The sequence below is a fragment of the Anabrus simplex genome, chromosome 2 (assembly GCF_040414725.1).
Source record: "Anabrus simplex isolate iqAnaSimp1 chromosome 2, ASM4041472v1, whole genome shotgun sequence".
Lineage (NCBI taxonomy): Eukaryota > Metazoa > Arthropoda > Insecta > Orthoptera > Tettigoniidae > Anabrus > Anabrus simplex.
This window is the reverse complement of record NC_090266.1, coordinates 620,745,465-620,766,496: the sequence shown is the minus strand read 5'-3', so window position 1 is coordinate 620,766,496 and position 21,032 is coordinate 620,745,465.

Sequence of the window (21,032 nt, the reverse complement as noted above, 5' to 3'; positions counted from 1 at the left end):
TGCAGGGGCTGTACCTCAATTAAGACCACGATCGCTTCCTACCTACTCCTAGCCTTTTCCTATTCCATCGTCAACGTAAGAACTATCTGTGTCGATGGGACGTAAAGCAAATTGAAAAAGAAGTGACAACAAATTTTACTTTTCTCCGGATTGCCTAATTCTTCCATGATTTTGTTCTCTTATCTTGGACTACAGCCAATGGCAGCAGTCTCGATGCGCCTTTGTTCGTGTAGGAAACTATTTTTTCTCAGAAAGAGTTCTAGTCAATAGAAATTTAACAAAGTGATTCAATAATATTTCATAGTAATAATAAAATATAAAACTTTCATGGGTTATGCAAAAAGACGACGACATCGGTCGGGAACTTCGCACCTAAGACGCAATATGTTGAACATATTGCAAGAATCCGTGGTGGGGGGAAGAAATATAGTGGTGAAATAATGATTGAGATTGAAGCTTTCATCTAAATCATCAGTGCCTTGCACTAGACTTATATTTACCTACAACGTTTGCCTGGAGATAAATTATGAGACTACCTAGTTCGGGAGTTACGACTTTAGCAGAGTACCTTTTGGCGGCTAAGCGTAGGTATTTACTAGCCAACTGAAGGCTTAACTTCGATTATATACAAGCGCGACCGTGGTAGAGAGATTCATTCTCATTTGCCATATCGCCAGTGGTCAGTCCGTGCTCGTGATTGTTGACTGTAACACGTTTCGCAATGTGAAATCGGGACTCTGAATGTTTTAAGTCCACAGAGTTGGACAGGACATAGTTTTATTTTTGTAGATAAGTCATAACTTACCATATCTAGTCTAATTAAGGAACGTTTCGACAAACCACGTAACATAAAGTTTTATTATCTAAATAATCAACCTGGATAAATTTTCCTGGAAAGCTTTTAAACTAAATGTAAACTAGCGTATCTATTTATTTTCAAATTTTCATTTTGGAAATTATTGGAGACTATGACTGTCAAATTGACTACCAGGAAGGTTGTGTCGTAATAAATCATCTCACGATGTGAAACTGTGCATAATATCTGTATAATAGTGTTTTACGTAACTACAGTGAAGCTGAACGTCAGGTTGACCATCTGAGAACAAAGATCGTTTGAAATTATTCCCCCCCCCCCCAACTGTACAAAGGAATCTACAATTTTGTTCATCCAGGATGATGAAAGTGAGTTAATTTTGCTATCAGTCATTTTTATTTTAATAAAATTCACGTCAATTTATTTTATTTCAACATGTTTAATTTTCAGTACACGAAAATACAAGAATAACCTGGAAAAGCCTGAAATCTACGATGGTATATCAGTATTTAGCCCACCAACTGAATTTCCGAGGAGGAAGATCCCGAAAGGGTTCATGTATAAATTAATGTGCGTTACAAGAGCAAAGGCGTTTCATGTAATTATTTCGAAACGTCTCATCTGATGTGTAGTACCTCACTTTCGGCATTTTTAACGTAAATACCTATAATTTCTTCGGGGCCAAGTAGCTCTGAAGGCAGAGCGGTAGCCTTCTGGGCTCAAATTCGTGGGCTCGATCCCAACTTAGTGTAGTATGGTGCCATTTGAAGGTGCTCATATACGTCAGCCTTTTGTCGCTAGATTTACCGGTACGTAAAATAACTCCTATGGAAAAAATTCTAGCTTTTTAACATCTCTAAAATCCGTCATCGTAGTTACAGACACGTAAAATAATAATAATAATAATAATAATAATAATAATATATTAGTGATATAATAATAAATTATAGTATTATTATTATTATTATTATTATTATTATTATTATTATTATTATTATTATTATTATTATTATTATTATTATTATTATTATTATTATTATTATTACAGCCTCAGTGGCTCAGGCGGCAGCGCGCTGGCCTCTCACCGCTGGATTCCATAGTATCACTTGTCCCAGTCCTCTCTGCTGTCTCCTTCTTCTTAGAACTAACGGCATGTCAGAGGCGATGTAGTTTAGAGTCGATTGCCACGCGGAGGGGGGGGGGGGGGAGCGGGCTTCGGGGGACCCCCAAAAAAGAATCCCAGCGGTTCAGTTTGAGCTCAGCCAGTGAGCGTCACGGCTCCAGTTGAGTGCAGAGGAGGACAGTGCTGTGAATACTGGATCAGCGTGCTACAGTATCGACAGAGTGCTGCGTGTGGACTGACGAAACTGTGCAGCTGAGCGACGGGGGATAACGGAAAATGTGACCGCCATCAGCTGGAAGCAGAAGCCGCCCCCGAGCCAGGAAGAAGACACCGGCCCACCAAGAGAGGGCCACCCAGCCGCAGCCCAGGACAGCTCCCAGGAGAGCAGTGGAGGGATAAGCCAATCAAGGGAGGACCTCAGCGGGTAGCGGCAGTCGGGTGAGATCGAAACGTCCACCTCTGCAGCTCTTGCAGTGAATTGAAATGGCGTGCCGGAAGTGTCCGAGGACTTGAATACAACCCGGGACCGCTGTGACCATAGGCCAGCACGCTAACCTTTTAGCCATGGAGTCGTACAGTTCTTGCAGTGTTTCTGCTGAATGAAGTGGGGCCTCCATCAGGATACGTGTGGGCTCCAAGTGGGGTGCAACCGCTTTGGTGGTGATAACTATTACGCGGCCTGCGCAGCACTGAGGGAGACGACGGTGCGCGCCGACTGCGTGGGGGGTGGGGGCACCAGGCCTCTCATCGCGGTTGCCCTGTCTACAGGGTCATGTCCCTGGTGAATAGGAAGGAGGCCCGGTGTCATGTCCCACAACCATCCAGCATCATTCTACGGCATCAGAGACTGGTACCAGGGACCGGTACATATTCGACGCGAGAACTTCTCTTGTGGTCTTCTCGAGAACGCCTAAGTAGTACGCCTTAGTACGTACACATTATCTTGTCCTAATGGACTGCTAAGAGTGTAAATGGTTGAGGATAATCCGTGATCCGAACGTCGTGGCCTCCCCTTGTTAAACCTGCGCTCTGGCCCTCCGCGAGTATTTGCAGTTGTAAGCTGAGGGGATCGGCCGTGCACTCTACCGCTACAAATTGATTGCTCATGGGTATTACTCGATCCGCTTCCAGCTCTATTCCCTGTTCTGTGAGGCGCACACCGATGTCTGCATCGTGAAGGAGGCGGAAGTAGGCCGTGAGGTCTGGGTTGCAGCCAATGAACGCCCGTGGGCACCCGTCTTCGTGGCGTCTTCCTTGGATGGCCCGCGCAGGTGATGGACGTTCCTGGTTGGCTGCCTTGTCCATCTGCGTGTACTTTGAGAAGTGCAGCAGTTCGACCTGGGTCGCGCCGTCGAGACGCTCGGGATCGTCGCCGTCCTCCTCGGTCCTGGGCTCCGATGGAAGCAAGAAGCGTGAGTCCATGCCCATCTGCTTGTGTTTTAGCTTCCTGGCAGTCTGCGTGGCTACCATAAACGTCTCCTCTAGCATCTGGGTGCCAGCCTTCTGTTTGTCGACATCTGACCTGGTTCCTAGTCTAGGCAGTCTGATGACCTGGAAGTACCTCAACAGCTTCTCATACCAGCCGATCCATGACTGGTCCGGCGGGAGTAGCATGAGTGTCCCCCGTGTCGGGGGCTCCTTTCACCTGATTGCCTTGGTGATGAGGCTGATGATAAGAAACGTCTTCCCTGCCCTCTCAAGGCCTTTTCGGAAGTACGCCAAGAGGGCTGGTAGGGCTGGGTCAGTGTGTCCCGTTCTAGTTGTAAGGTGCTGGGCCCATTCCTCCACAACGAGGCCGTATTCCTCCGGTTGCACCTTCGTTATCGTGGTCCTCCTGAAAGAAATATCCTGGAACAGAGTGAGTGAGCTCTGAGAAGTGCTACAAGACAATTCTCGTAGCGTGTAGTTAAAAGTAGGTCTGCACAACCATAGACAAAGCTCTCCTGGGAATATACTAACAAGCAGAGATTGCCTGACTTGTATTGGCGAGGAGAGTGACTCAGCGGGAAGCACGTACGTCCTTCCGCTCTGTCTGCCAGCTTACTCCTTGGTCCGTACCTCTGGGAATAGTTCAGCATACCTTTTATAGGGAAGGGTTGGGGGGAAAATTTCGACCCAAATGATAACAGTATTGTGCATTAATAATTTTGATAATAAATGTATTGTTAGAGTAGACATTATACCCATATAAGGTGGTAATCCAGTTCGAGTGCCACGCAAAGTTCCAAAGTTACCTACTGATGCCTATCCTAGCATTTTCCCAATCAGCCAACATTCCTGACTACAAAAGTAAGTCAATTCCAGAAAGATCCGGAAATGCGTAAGCAAGAGGTACGATTGAGAGATGAAAATAATTTTCAACAGTGGTGCAAAAATGATATAATTGATAATTTGCAGAGTTTTACAACTGAGGTGCGTAAACGAATACCTAACTCCATTTCTTGTAAGTGAAAATGAGGATTCTGCTCTCTTTTATAAACTACAAGAGGATGATATGTCATCAGTTCCGGTGAGTTTTAAGGTGACGAGTTCTTTAGACGTTCAAGTGTACCATAGAAATATCACTATACCTACTCAACAGTTCAGATAGATTTTGGAGAGTGAAGGACAGGAAGGCTTGAAATGCAATGGAAGGAACACGTTTGATTCATTGGTAAATCGCCTTGAAAATGTTTCAGATTCTAGTGTTACTGTCAGTAAAAGACTAATTATGTTAATAAATTTTGTAAATGATGATCTCAAAGTGGACAGTGACTGTAGGTTAATAAAATAAAATTTGCATTAGAGCAACTGGAATTATGTGAAACAAATCAGGTGCCTTAATCCGCGGAATTATTAGTATGTGCTGCAACTACTTCATTTTCATTCCCTGGTGCGTATCATTTCATCAGGTTTACAAATGTGATGACTTTGCGTCATCCTGTGTACTTGAGGAAATTTTTGACTGAAATAGGTCATGAACATGAAAACGTAGTAACAGCGATGTTGGACTAGGTTTATATAAATTCTAAGTTCTCGTACAAAGCAGGTAGGATTTATGGAGTGGCGGAAAACTGTTCGCAAGTAGACCCAGCAAGGACTATGCAGGTTTTCATGTACTCTTCCTTATCTTCTGATGAAAAGGATGTGATAGGTCTTTTCCTTGTGAAGAGCATGAATGCTGACAAAGTTTTACATCTAACTAATACCGGGCGAGTTGGCCGTGCAGGTAGAGGCGCGCGGCTGTGAGCTTGTATCCGGGAGATAGTGGGTTCGAATCCCACTGTCGGCAGCCCTGAAGATGGTCTTCCGTAGTTTCCCATTTTCACAACAGGCAAATGCAGGAACTGTACCTTGATTAAGGCCACGGCCGCTTCCTTCCAACTCCTAGGCCTTTCCTATCCCATCGTCGCCACAAGACCTATCTGTGTCGGTGCGACGTAAAGCCCCTAGCAAAAAAATCTAACTAATGAAGTTATAAAAGTGATGCATGAAGTATGACTTGATGTTGTTTGCTTAATATGTGACAATCATTAAGACCAAGTTTGAAGTTTCATGTGCTGGTTCCTTAAAACCGTGCATACTTAACCCGTACGATTCATCAAAGTGCATATTTCTTTTGTTTGATAATGTAAATTTACTAAAGTGTATTAGGAACAATTGGTTAAATAGACCTAATGAGACCTTTAACATCCCTAATGTTCAGGAAATATTGATTGCTGGCATGTCAAGTATTTCTGACGGTTCAGTTAACTGTGTATACAGTAGACCACTGTTGCAGCCAAGTTTTCCGATTTAAAGGACTTATTTCATTCTGGAAAATGTATGTTACTGAAGGTGGCACCAAATGTATTCAGAAGTGCCCTATACCCATCTTATACAGAGAGGCATAATGTTACCCTAACAGTTCATATTTTCAACCTAAATAATATCGATGCATTGGAAATGCTAAAAAATCAAGGGATGGAGATTTCGATTGGAACTTTACAGTTATTGAAAGTCATTACTAAGTGGTGAAATATTTACAACGTGCATCACCCAATGAAAGGGAAATATACTCGAATTGATGATGCCCATCCTTTCAGTAGCCCTGATGATCCGAAGATTTCATTTCTAGAGAGTTTTAGACTTTTTTTTTGATATCTGGCATATGGCAAAATGACCCAGGAAAATTATAATGCCACTGTTTTCTACTCCTAATATTTTTATGGACACTGTAAATTGTGGGGTGCGGTTATATTTAAAATCCGGCAGACACATTTCGAGGAAACGGAATGTTTTAGGATATGCTTCATTCGCCCACTAACTAGGTGAGTTATCCTGAGCCTGTTGACTTACAGAGATCTTTCACCCTTTTCTGACAGATCACTGTAGTGACTTGTAACATGAAACTGGAAATACTTATAGTTGTGTTTTAGACACTTACGATACTTGGCTAACATTTAATGTTTCTCGCACTCTTGAATTTATAGAACTTCATGACCTTTGTATCACGGTTTATGTCTGTAAACCACACAATTTACAGTGAAAAAGCTGAATAGCAACATACACCGACACACTGAACGAACTGCATGGTGTAAATCAGGATAACAGTTTACCAGGAGCAATGTCTAGGAAACGATTCTTTCATATTTCTTTTCTTCATATTTCTTTCATATTTCAATGGTAGTAAGACCTATCTTCATCAGAAACTTGTTTTAACATAAAAAGCAGAATGTGTAAGGAATACATACATTTAATTCCTCTCTGAGCCGACCTGTTCAATTAAAAATATATTCCATTTTAATTAGCAACCATTAGAATTATGTTAAACTAATCTCTTCATCCCATGCAATTCGTTGAAAGCCTGATAACAGAGTGTGCTTTATGATAAAGGATATGCGTTCTCTTGTTGCTGAATACTATATTTATTCGCCAGGATGGCATGGCCATTTCTCTTCGCTAATAACCTAGCCCCGTTGATATCCATTAGCCTAGGATCCAGCATGATTGGATATCACATTTTAAAAAAATGTTCAAAAGGTTTTTCACCAGGGCATAACGCTTGGAATAGAATAGATATTGTATAGTAAAATTTTAATTCAATTTTAGAACTAAGGTACTTTTGAAGAATCATCATATGAAACCCGAGAGCACGTGTGGGAAAGCAATATTCAGTTCAAAGCATTTAATGGTCGAAGAGTGCTCTAAAATGCAAGAAGTCAAAGCAATTAAAAAGAAATGGAAACAATTATATCTATATCAAAGCAGTGCGAGTCCTAAATGCCTGTTTTGAATTAGTATCAAAGAACGTCTAAAACCATTTAAACCAAGAATTAATTAACTTTAGCAGCTGAGGCTTATCAACAAGAAGGAGCATATTGACCTCGCATGCAATTCTGCATGATGATGACTGAATATTGTTGTTTAAAGGGGCCTTACATACAAGCCATCGATGTATGACGATACCATAATTTTAGTGATATCAATTTTGTATGCATCCTTCGTCACCTATCTGGTCATTTCATCCATTGAATACTATGAGATGTACGTTTGCGAAGGCTCTTTCTTATACTGACTACTTGTGGTGCTAAGGTAACACCCAACAACTCTAACAGACTCCTCCTTTGTAAATAATAAGATTGGGAAGTATAAGTGATACCAATTAATATTATCAGCTTGGGATATTGAACCAATAATTGTATACCTTCAAGGGTTCAATATCTCTGGAGATCAGCCCTGTATAATTTGTATGAGTTAATTGGGACTCTCTGATAACAGGAAACGGATATCCAGAATGATTAAAACACAACTAAATCCACTTACAGGGTGCTTTTCGGCCGGCATTTTCAGACGGTGGTGCTGGTCGTAGTGAAAGTGATGCTTATTCTTTCAATTTTTTCGAATCTGAATTTTTCCCTAGAAATTGAACAACTGATAAAAAAAACGAAATTTGGCGTCCTGAGATAGCAAAATTTAGCACAATCCCTAAGGAAAATATTTCCCAAATATTTACTAAGGTATCACTACTTAACATTACCATGTTCGCGTTCAAGGTGTCTATTTTTGACCACTTATCGCTGTAAATAATTTGCAAAATAATGATATGTTGTACAACATTAAATATATATTTACTCCCAAAATTGAAAGTAGTGGGATTCCTTCATCTGGAGCTTTGTTTAAAATATGTGTTTAAATCTTTTGTTGTGCATTAACTAATGGTGCAATGTTACCACCAAAAAAAGAAAAAAAAGCAGAAATAGAAGCAGAGTACCTCATGGGCACGTATAAGCGATATCAAACCCAACAAAGTTAGTATTATTATAAGAAGAAGGTTAAGTAGATTACAATGGACGGATGTTTTCAATGGGTTAAGGGAAATTACTGCTAGGAAACATTTCCAGTTTGAGAAGAAAAACTCATAAAAACCTAGGTTCTAGTATCTATAACATTAAATTTACTGGAACATACATACATACATACATACATACATACATACATACATACATACATACATACATACATACATACATTACCATTATAGACTGTTATGCCTTTCAGCGTTCAGTCTGCAAGCCTCTGTGAATTTACTAAACGTCGCCACAATCCTCGATTTGCAACTAGTGTTGTGGCCTCATTTAGTTCTATACCTCTTATCTTTAAATCGTCAGAAACTGAGTCTAACCGTCGTCGTCTTGGTCTACCTCTACTTCTCTTACCCTCCATAACAGAGTCCATTATTCTCCTAGGTAACCTATCCACCTCCATTCGCCTCACTTGACCCCACCACCGAAGCCGGTTTATGCGTACAGCTTCATCCATCGAGTTCATTCCTAAATTAGCCTTTATCTCCTCATTCCGAGTACCCTCCTGCCATTGTTCCCACCTGTTTGTACCAGCAATCATTCTTGCTACTTTCATGTCTGTTACTTCTAACTTATGAATAAGATATCCTGAGTCCACCCAGCTTTCGCTCCCGTAAAGCAAAGTTGGTCTGAAAACAGACCGATGTAAAGATAGTATCGTCTGGGAGCTGACTACCTTCTTACACAATACTGTTGTATCACCGATCTGACATTCAATTATGTTGAATTTCTTACCTACTGACATCAATTTAGTCTTCAAGAGGCTAATTTTCATACCATACTCATTGCACCTATTTTCAAGTTCCAAGATATTAGACTGCAGGCTTTCGGCACAATCTGCCATTAAGACCAAGTCGTCAACATAGGCCAGACTGCTTACTACATTTCCACCTAACTGAATCCCTCTCTACCATTTTATACCTTTCAGCAGACGATCCACGTAAACTACGAACAGCAAAGGTGAAAGATTACAGCCTTGTCTAACCCCTGTAAGTACCTTGAACCAAGAACTCATTCTAACATAAATTCTAACTGAAGCCCAATTGTCAACATAAATGCCTTTGATTGATTTTAATAATCTACCTTTAATTCCATAGTCCTCCAGTATAGCGAACATCTTTTCCCTCGGTATTCTGTCATATGCTTTCTCTAGATCTACGAAACATAAACACAACTGCCTTTTCCTCTCGTAGCATTTTTCAGTCACCTGGCGCATACTGAAAATATGATCCTGACAGCCTCTGTGTGGACTGAAACTACACTGGTTTTCATCCAACTTCCTCTCAACAACTGATCGCACCCTCCCTTCCATGATGCCAGTGGATACTTTGCCTGGTACACTAATCAATGAGATACCACAATAGTTGTTGCAATCCTTCCTGTTCCCTTGCTTATAGATAGGTGCAATTACAGCTTTTGTCCAATCTGAAGGTACCTTACCAAGACTCCATGCTTATCTTACTACTCTATGAAGCCATTTCATCACTGCCTTCCCACTATACTTCACCATTTCAGGTCTAATTTCATCCATTCCTGCTGCTTTATGACACTGGAGTTTATTTTCCATCCTTTCCACTTCCTCAAGCGTAATTTCATCAACATAATTTTCCTCCACCCCATGAGCTTGGCTGTTCGCAACACCACCAGTATGATTTCCTTTTACATTGAGAAGATGTTCAAAATATTCCCTCCACCTCTCCAGCGATTCCCTGGGATCTATTGCGAGTTCACCTGAATTACTCAAAACACTGTTCATTTCCTTTTTACCTCCCCTTCTAAGATTCTCTATTACTGTCCAGAAAGGTTTTCCTGCTGCCTGACCTAGCCGTTCCAGGTTATTACCAAAATCTTCCCACGACTTCTTTTTTTATTCAACAACTATTTGTCTCGCTCTGTGTCTTTCATTTACGTACAAATCCCTGTCTGCCTCGGCCCTTGTTTGGAGCCATATCTGATAAGCCATCTTTTTACGTTTACAAGTTGCTCTCACTTCATCATTCCACCAAGATGTTCGCCTTTTCCCATCTTTACACACAGTTGTTCTTAGGCATTCCCTTCCTGTTTCTACTACAGCATCCCTGTATGCCACCCATTCACTTTCTATATCCTGAACCTGCTTACTGTCTACTGTTCGAAACTTCTCACTAATCATATCCATGTACTTCTAATTTCCTCATCCTCGAGATTTTCTACCCTTATTCGTTTGCAGACATATTTCACTTTCTCTACCCTAGGCGTACAGATACTTAGTTCACTACAGATCAGATAGTGGTCTATATCATCGAAAAATCCCCGGAAAACTCGTACATTCCTAACAGATTTCGTGAATTCGAAGTCGGTTAAGATATAGTCTATTATCGATCTGGTACCCCTAGCCTCCCATGTGTAGCTGTGAATAGCCTTATGCTTGAAGAATGTATTCGTAACTGATAAACCCATACTAGCACAGAAGTCCAGCAAACGCTTCCCATTCCCATTAGCTTCCATGTCTTCCCCACATTTACCAATCATCCTTTCGTACCCTTCAGTTCTATTCCCAACTCTCGCATTGAAATCGCCCATTAGCACTATTCTATCCTTGCTGTTGACCCTGACCACGATGTCACTCAATGCTTTATAAAACTTGTCAACTTCATCATCCTCATCTGCACCCTCATATGGTGAATACACGGAGACAATTCTAGTCCTAATTCCTCCAACTGACAAATCTACACACATCATTAGCTCATTTACGTGCCTAACAGAAACAATGTTTCGTGCAATGGTATTCTTGATAAAGAGCCCTACCCAAGACTCTGCCTTTCCCTTTCTAACACGTGTCAAGTACACTTTATAATCTCCTATCTCTTCCTCGTTATCTCCCCTTGCCCGAATATCACTTACTCCTAGCACATCCAGATACATCCTCTTTGGTGACAGCCAGTTCTACTTTCTTTCTTCCATAAGCCCCATTAATATTGATAGCTCGCCATCGAATTCAATTTCGTTCGCCAAGTTGTTTCCAAGGAGTCACTAAAAATCGTGTTACAAAAATTTATTACACTCGATCATTTTCACGTTGAGATATCCGTGACACCGTAGAGATCAATGAGCATATTTTGAGGTAAGTTATACAATTCTGCAAAACAGAAATATAATGTTACATTATATATTGAAATATCCCATTGACAAGAGATATTCCAGGTTATACTCGTAGGACACGTGTGGAGCTAAAGAAATACAATAAAAGATACGAAAACACACAGTACAGTTATGTCTACGAAAATCAGAGGGAAAGGAACACAAATCCAGAAAATGTAGCAGAAATTCTCATTTAGCTACATTCTGCATGTGAGTGGCATAAAATTATTCCTAAATTTGAAGCTAAGAATAATTGAATAAAGAATTACTAGAATTATACACAACATTTTCTCTCCATTGTGTCAAATTCTGAAGTGAAAATCAGCGTAATTTAAAACAATATATATATATGCAATATCAGTCACGAAGTTTTAACAGCAGTGTCTCTTATGTAATCTCTAAGTCCTAAAAATATATAAATATTTTGGACTGATTAATTTCTGAGCTAAGGCGATGTTACCAGCTATCTAACACCACAAGGTAAATCACCATGATGTCATTAGTCTTCCTTGTGAATTATAAATGGTCTTAAGATCCAGAAACAGCATGATGTCATATGGTACCACTGGCAGCAAAACATCAATATTCACCTCTTAACGAATACACAACGCACTATACTACAACTGCAAAAGGAACTCGCAATAGTGAGTAGATTCCCCTACACATAGTTAAATGTAAACTTAAAAGCTTTCCAGTCTGCCGAACACACAGTTTCAATATACATATTGCACTATAACGTACTTATAAAAAACACATTATTAAACAAGGAAAACATGTATAATATTAAATGATGTCGCTTCTGGAGAAAATTTCGTGAACTAGCGCGTGTTTCCAATGTATGTACAGACTTTTAGCTTTTGGTTTCTTGAGCAAGAATTTGTGAAGTTATGGTACACTTTGATGAGTTAGGTCTTATTTATGTTTGTATCATGAAATCATTACGCGCTTCACGTTGTTGTTTGGGTCGTCAGTCCATAGACTGGTTTGATGCAGCTCCGTAAGAAATGGAAAATGTTTCTGATTTATGTAGACTAGTTGTTGCCACGGGCGTGCATCAGGCAATTCACGTGTGGTCAAAATTGCGAATAGAATAAATGTCGTATAGTTTTCACGTCAACACATAAATTAGGATGATATTATTGCGTTCCATGAAGGGCTGAGTGGCTTAGTCATAACAGACAGTATTATTTTTATTTAAAATGCAGAGATTGGGTAATGAAAGTAAGATGTGTTCGCTTTTGAACTAAAACAAATAGAGATGGGAGACCACGCATATCCAGATATGCTGGCACAGTCAATACATCATTTAAACGTACTTAAGATGTGTGGAAACTACGACGTGGAAGAGGAAACGTTTTCAAGTGAAACAATTTGAGATAATCTTTGAGGAAAGAAACAAAGACATAGAAATAAGTTCATTAAGTAACAATGTCCATGATCTTGGTAATTCCGAATACATAGGATTTCTTCAAATTTTCAGACACACTTTCCTATGACTCTATTTCAATAAATATGCACGAGTTTCCTTAGTGTTAGGTCTACTAATTAATTCGCGACTGAAAGACGAACTGTTCTCCTAATATGTTTCCCTTTCAGTCACTAATGAATTGTGTACCAATTTGAAAAATAAACTTACAGGATTATTGAAAACAATGGAGTCACAGGAAAGTGTATTTCACATTCAAAAAGAAATTCGACGGTTCATTTCTGGGATAAGTTGGATAAATATAATGCCCGTAATCGCGGTCAACATAACTGAAAGCGTGCAGGCTGGCACAGTATAGCAGCTATATGATAATAAAATACTATACAGTATATCTTAAAATTGATTAATAGGCCTACTGTTTATATCTATCACCCACTTAGTTTCCTATCATCTAGCGTGAATACACCAAATGACTGACTGTGGTTCAGATCTTGCCACCTCCCGAGCTTTCTTTGGTCTGTCTCATGTGGACCTGCGAGTTCAGTCAAGTTCATATCATAGCGACCAATCCCTTTCTTTCCTACAAGTACATCGATTAAAATTACTTTATAATATTCATCTTCCTGGCTCCTATTGAGCACACGTGGCGTTCTCTCTTAACTGCCGATATATTATACAGACCTATCATTTGGCAAACACACAGTCTTCGGGGAACGGTAATTTACCAGATGGTCATTCTCGTAATTTCTTGAATTTAAAAAACTGTACGTGATCTCTGATAAAAAAAAACGAATAGGTCCAAGAAAAGAGTTCTGTAAATAGGATTTCCATACACGCGCGCTAGATCACGCAACCTGTGACTGACAAGAGACATCGGGGTCTGTGCTTCTGATAGAAACTGAAGTCTTTCGTAAGATCACCAGAACACTATTAACGTCCTTGCTTAGCAACTACTGGTTGGAGTGATCAAAACCGACTCCAACATTCAAACCGTAACATAAAAAAATAAAAAAAAAACAATATGACGGCCGAAGTAGCCTGATTGCTGTTATTGGCAAATACGAAATTATCACGAACATATTATACAAATGGTAGTAATTTGATATGATAAATGTAACATCATGAGGAAGAACAGTGTTGCGCGTGTGGACACGCTTCGCCAGCTACCCATCACATACAATAAACTAGAATCATGTGTATTCTACTAGAGTAGATGGACAGTCCCACAGTAAAACAGAACAACAAGCTGATTATTTAGAAATTTCACTTAGTCAAATAACGTTTTCTCTTAGATTTCGCGTCATTGAATAGATGGAAATACATGACTGTGAAAATGATATTTATAACATCATTCTTAGTACCAAAAAGAAATCCTTTTCTATCTTCTTCTTTCTTAATCTGTTTACCCTCCAGGGTCGGTTTTTCCCTCGGACTCAGCGAGGGATCGCACCTCTATTGCCTCAAGGGCAGCGTCCTGGAGCGTGAGACTTTGGGTCGGGGGATACAACTGGGGAGGATGACCAGAACTTCGCCCAGGCGGCCTCACCTACTATGCTGAACAGGGGCCTTGCAGGAGGATGGGAAGATTGGAAGGGATAGACAAGGAAGAGGGAAGGAAGCGGCCGTGGCCTTAAGGGGACTAGGAAGTGTGAAAATGTAACAACTAGCATTTTTTTTCAAAATTACAAAAAATTCCTAGGAGTTTCCTGAATAAAATGATATATATATCAAGTATATTGCTGCATCATTTATGGTGTATAACAATATTTAAAGAGACCGTGCGTCATTCAGAACTGTAGTGCCACGCCCCTCCTTACAGTCTTTGCTTTTCTCTGAAAGTGTGGTGTTGAAACTCCTTGGGAATTTTTGTTTACGCACGTAGTTATGTTGGCAACATATCCTGTGTCCGCATTTTGCTTTTCTTTTGTCTCAGTTTTGTTCAGCGGGAATGCTTGTTTATAAACAGCAACAGTTATTAGGTTTTAATTTTGTAACTTACTTTGCTAGTGGTGTTTTCATTCCAAGTGTACTTCAGAAGTTATTTAACAATGCTGAGAAGCAGTAGACTATTTAAAAAGCGTACATTCTGTGGTAATAAGCATTTAAATAGTAGTAGTAATGACAATAATCTGTGCACGTCTTCTAACCTACAAATACAGCATGTTGAAGAGCATGAAAGCAGGGAAAGTGTTTCCAGTAAGGAACTGTCTTACTTGAAGGATGAGTGTTCAACTGATGGAAACAGTGAAAGTGTAAAATGAAGGTACAACATGCCAACACAAACATTCACTACCTATACAATAATAGAAGCTATCAGACCAGTATACAGGGACTTGACAGATGACAAACTGTTGAAAAGATGGTTGCATGGAGCCACACAGAACTTGAATGAAAGTTTTAATTACTGCATTTGGAAAATACTACCAAAAGCTGTCTTGGTAGAGTATGACATGGTGGTAATAGGTGTATGTGATGCTGTGGTGACTTTTAATGAAGGAGCAGTTGGTAGGCTAAAACTTCTGGAAGGGAAGGGCATAAAATCTGGTTTCAATACCACAACTGCTTTGTGAAAAGTTGACAACGAACGTGTGTCAAATGCCCAAAAAACCTGCCAGTCTGGCATCTAAAGAAAATAGAGTGGAAAAAAGGAAGAGAATCAGGACCTAGGAGGCACTAGAAACAGATGATGATGATTATTCTCCAGGAATGTACTGATGTAAGTTGTGAAATGAAAGAGTTTTCTTTAAATGCATTTTTCTCAGTATAATATTTTTATCATCAAATGTTCCTTTTTCTCAGAACCTGTTAAAGATAACACACTGAAACTTAACTCACATACTGCATACATGCTACTTTATGTACTGAAGTAGAATTGAGAATGTAAGTTAAGTAGTTTGGAAAATATTATTTTTTTAAATTAAATTTGAGGCCTATTTTTAGTCATAAAATACCATGGACAAATATACAAACTTTAAAAATACATCCGTTACAATTATATCAACTATTCTACTTTCATATCTAAATAATACTGTCACAATTTAGTAAAAAAATTAAAATTAAGAAAGTGTACTATACTTTCTGAGAAAAAGGAACATGAATTTGAGACTTATTTCTGTGAATTTTTAAATCCTACTAATATTTGTAACTTAATAGCTAAGAAGAAAATTGAACTAGATCAATGATACATTGTGTGCTTATTTGCCAGTTTATGATAAATAACAGGTTAAATTTTTAACCTAATACGTTCATAAATTCCAGAGAAATTTAATATTGAACAAAGGTATTCATTTATGAGGGTCGCACACATCCCAGGCCCCTTAGTTAGGTATCATCCCGGCATTTGCCTGGAGGAGAAGTGGGAAACAACGGAATACCACTTCCCGGATGGCTGAGGTGGAAATCGTACCCACCTCTACTCAGTTGACCTCCCGAGGCTGAGTGGACCCCGTTCCAGCCCTCGTACCACTTTTCAAAATTGGTGGCAGAGCCGGGAATCGAATCCGGGCCTCCGGGGGTGGCAGCTAATTACACTAACCACTACACCACAGAGGCGGACATTAAAAATAAATTAAGGTACGAAATTTCTCAGTTTATTCACTCTCATGAGAACTATGAAGCATAAATTGTTGTCACATTTTCGTGGTGGACAATTTTCTAACGTTTACTGTAGTGCGCAATGAAAGGAAAGTGCACCCAAAATGATGATGCTAACCCAATTAACGGCCCTGGTGAAGCTAAGCCTTCTTTCTGGAAGCTCTTAAATCTTGTGTGTACATATGGCATAGTTAGCACCTTACACAATGATGGTAAACTTAGAAATGAATCGTTTGGACTCTAAAATGTAATAGGTCTTCACCCACTGAGGAACATGAATACAAACACTCTATTGATTCTAATCAATGGTGTCTTTAACCTACATGGACGAACTTCAATTTGATGTAGTCTGCTTGATAACAGATAACCACTGTATGAATGGAATATGTTGGTATTGTCAAACCCTGCATTTCAAACCCAGCTAATCCCTCCAAGTCACCATTTCTTCTGTGTAACAGTGTACGTTTATCAATTAATTTATTCTTCCAGAGAAACACAGTTTTATCACTGTAACTGGCAAGACTTTTCCACAGGCAACTATAGATTATTGTAAAATACACTTAGATTTAAATCACTCGAAATTTTGAAAGCACATAGACACTGACAGAACAACATCACAGTAACGTCCGCCTCTGTAGCGTAACGGTTAACGTTATTGGCCTGCCGTCCTCGGGCGCCTGGGTTCGATTCCCATTACTACCAGAAATTTAAGAATGACAGGAGGGCTGGTACATGGCTGAAATGGTATATGCATCTGGCCTGTATTGGGGCTGTGCCTGAAAAGAGCTGCACCACCTCGGGGTGGGAACACGAGTTTACTCTTTTCTTTTTACTATATCAAGGTACGAAATGATTTTTGTTAGAGGAGTACGAATAGGTTCACCATTTAGAATTAGAAAAATGTCGTCCCTAACTTCAGACTTATTCTCAAAATGATGCGCGAGTATGCACATTTGTTTTCCTAATCGACTACTTTCTTAATGTTTTATTCCTTAGAAAACTTGTCCGCCTCTGTGGTGTAGTAGTTAGTGTGATTACCTGCCATACCGGAAGCCCGGATTCGATTCCCGGCTCTGCCACGAAATTTGAAAAGTATTACGAAGGCTGGAACGGGATCCACTCAGCCTCGGGAGGTCAACTGAGTATAGGGTTTTCGATTCCCACCTCAGCAATCCTTATGTGGTTTTCCGTGGTTTCCCAGTTCTCCACCAGCCAAATTCCGGGATGGAACCCAACTTATGGCCACGGCTGCTTTCTTATCTCCTCCTTTTCTATCCTTTCCAATCATACCATCCCCCTACAATGCTCCTGTTCAGCACAACAGGTGAGGTCACCTGAGCGAGGTACTGGTTCTCGTCCCAAGTTGTATCCCCTCGACCCAAAGTCTCACGCTCCAGGACACTGCCTTTATGGCAGTAGAGGTGGGATCCCTCGCTGAGCCCGAGGGGAAACCAACCCTGGACGGAAAACAGATTAAGAAGGAAAGAAGAAAACTTAAGAATAGTCGAATGACAGGCATTGGCGTAGTTCAATTTAAACCCGGTTCACAACACGGCTAAAACAAACACTTTCTCACAACACCCCGTATAATTACAGGTCCTATGTGTCCATTCACTTATATAAATGCATTCGCACACTTACAATTTATCAGTGGCGGTTCATGTGATGGGGAGGGATAATAAAATTGCATACACATACCCTACGTATTAGCTGTACCAAATTAGAGTTTTAGTGCAGGCTGATAACTAATAATATGCCACTGTTTACAGCACAAACTTCCGCGCTTGCACTTTGAAGCAGCCCTCAGCACACGTACATCACATGGCCTGTGAGGCCAAAGTTAGAGTGGCCTCTGCTGAATTTTACTGCTAGCATAGGGGGTTTACTGGTTACCATGGCAACGATGATGTCACGGGCATCGTTCCGAGCGGCCTTGCTATGCCTGGCCGCACGATTACACCGTCAATACGGTCTCACTTTTCGGGGCTTTACACCGTCAACCAGAGTAGGTATGAGCCTACATTACATCAAATAATGATTTCCATACGAATCATTGCCGTACGTCTCGCATTGTACATATGCAAATATTACTTTCTTATTAGCTAAGCGGGAGGAATCCGAACAAAAGGGTATAAAATACCTGTACCATTCATTTCAACCCACGAACTCATATATTTATCCTATTCCCTCAAAGTGCCTAACTACAAACCCAAGTACAAAACTGTCAGAAATACGAAGAACATAAACTTGGATTACTTGAATTATGACGCTTAACAACTACCGTTGGACAATATACGGAGTCTAAATGACACTGACGCTAAAGTTGACTTGTTTAATACGATGGTAAAGAACTTATATGGCAGACATGCCCCTAAACGTCGAATAAGGGTTTCTCGCCTTTCTTGTCCATGGTTAGATAATGAAACCAAGAGAATGATGGCACACCGTGACTCGTTATTTCGACATTATAAACAAACCCTAAATAATACAGACTTCGAATCTTACCGCATCTTGAGAAATCGCACAAAGCAGTTAATCAGAAATAAAAAATGTACATATTTCCGGAATTTATCTAACAACATAAATTCTAATCGCGCATGGGACCAACTTAAAGCTCTGGGAATAGGAAAACACCAACAGAAACAGACAACTCCTGACATTCCACTTGACGAACTGAACGATTACTTTAGTAGAGTAAATATTCAACGTACTCCAATTAACTGCACCTACTCAACGCCCTCCCCTCCAGCCAATCCACCATTCACATTTCACAGTGTCACAGAAAATCAGGTTAAAAAGCCTTTGTACTCGATTAAATCAAAGGCCACAGGTGTAGATGATATTCCTATTACTTTTATACGTATCAGTAGTATAGCTGGGGGATTCCGGCGCCACCACCGCCACCGGCTCTCCGCAGAGGCCTCCTCCTCCCGCGGGAAATTTGAATTTTGGCGGGAGATTTGAATTAGTGAACAAAGCCAAGTGCTTTTTGACAGCTGTCATCCGCCATCTTTAAACAACAACGCATTGCTAACCTCAGTGCTGCTATCTTGACGGGGCTAAACCTCAGTACTGCCATCTTTACGGCACTAAACCTCACGGGCGGGAAATTTGAACCTTAGCGCGAGATTTGAATTTGTAAACAAAGCCACGTGCTTTTTTTTGACAGCTGCCATTCGCCATCTTGCAACGCTAACCTCACTGCTGCCATCTTAACGGCACAAAACCTCAACAACAACAACGCATCGCTAACCTCAGTGCTGCCTTCTTAACGGCACTAAACCTTATAAGCACGTGGTGGCGGGCAATTTCCACGTGCTTTTTTTGACAGCTGTCATCCGCCATCTCGCATCGCTAACCTTAGTGCTGCCCTCTTTACGTCACTGCGGGCATTTTGAAAAATTCCACGTGCTTTTCCGACAGCAGCCATCTTTAATCAACAGAGCATCGTGCTGCCATTTTTAGCTACTACCTTTGAAATGTGGTGGCGGCAATTTGAAAAATTCCACGTGCTCTTGTTTGGAAACAAACCCACGTGCTTTTTGGACAGCTGTCATCCGCCATTTTTAATGAACAGAGCACCGTGCTGCTATCTTTACGGCTACTACCTTAAGCACGTAGTAGTGGGTAATTTGAAAAATTCCGTCAGCTGTCATCCGCCATCTTTAATCAACAGAGCACCGTGCTGCTATCTTTGTCGTAGTAGCGGGCAATTTGAAAAATTCCGTCAGCTGTTATCCGCCATCTATAATTAACAGAGCATCGTACTGCTATGTTTATCGTAGTAGATTGATTGTTATGTTCAGAACACTAAATAAGAGATGAAGATTATAATAGAACACGATACTTGATACAACATGTGTTTAGAACATGTCAGGGGATACTTTTGTTCTAAGAAAATCAGATTACAAAAGAAGTGATTAAAACATAACAAGACAAGAATCGAACACTGCACTCGATGTCGTTAACTTCAACATGTGATTAGAAAATTGACTGATGTGTTCAGAACACTAAATAAGTGATGAAGACTAGAATAGAACACGATCCACGATACAACATGTCAGGGGATACCTTTGTTCTAAGAGAAAATAAATAATAAGACTAGAATTCTGAACAGCTTGTGCAAGATAGCGGCTGTTATAACCTCCTTCTCCTTTACCTGCTCTGTCAAGGCGTAGCTCTATCAAACATTCAACGCGATCTTATGCATAGGCAGTGTGAATATCGCGTAGCTGCAGCGATGCATGTTTAGACTTGAACGAATACCGCTGTTCAAAACACATTACAACTAGAATCGCATACTATAGTTCGATGTTGTAGAACACCGCATTGCAAGACTAGAATCAAACACTGTTCAGAAAAAATTGCTTCTCAACATACTTACTGAGCTGCTCTTTCTCCTCCTCTGTCAAGGCACATCTCTATCGAACATGCATTGCAAAAGCAAGAGTGTGCACGTGCTGCAGTAATAACATCATTGTGCATGTTTAGACTTGAACACATACTACCGTTCAAAATATATATAACTAGAATCACATACTATAGTTCGATTTTGTAGAACACTGCATTGCAAGACCAGAATCAAACACTGTTCAGAAAAAAAATCTCTTCTCAACATAGTTACTCAGCTGC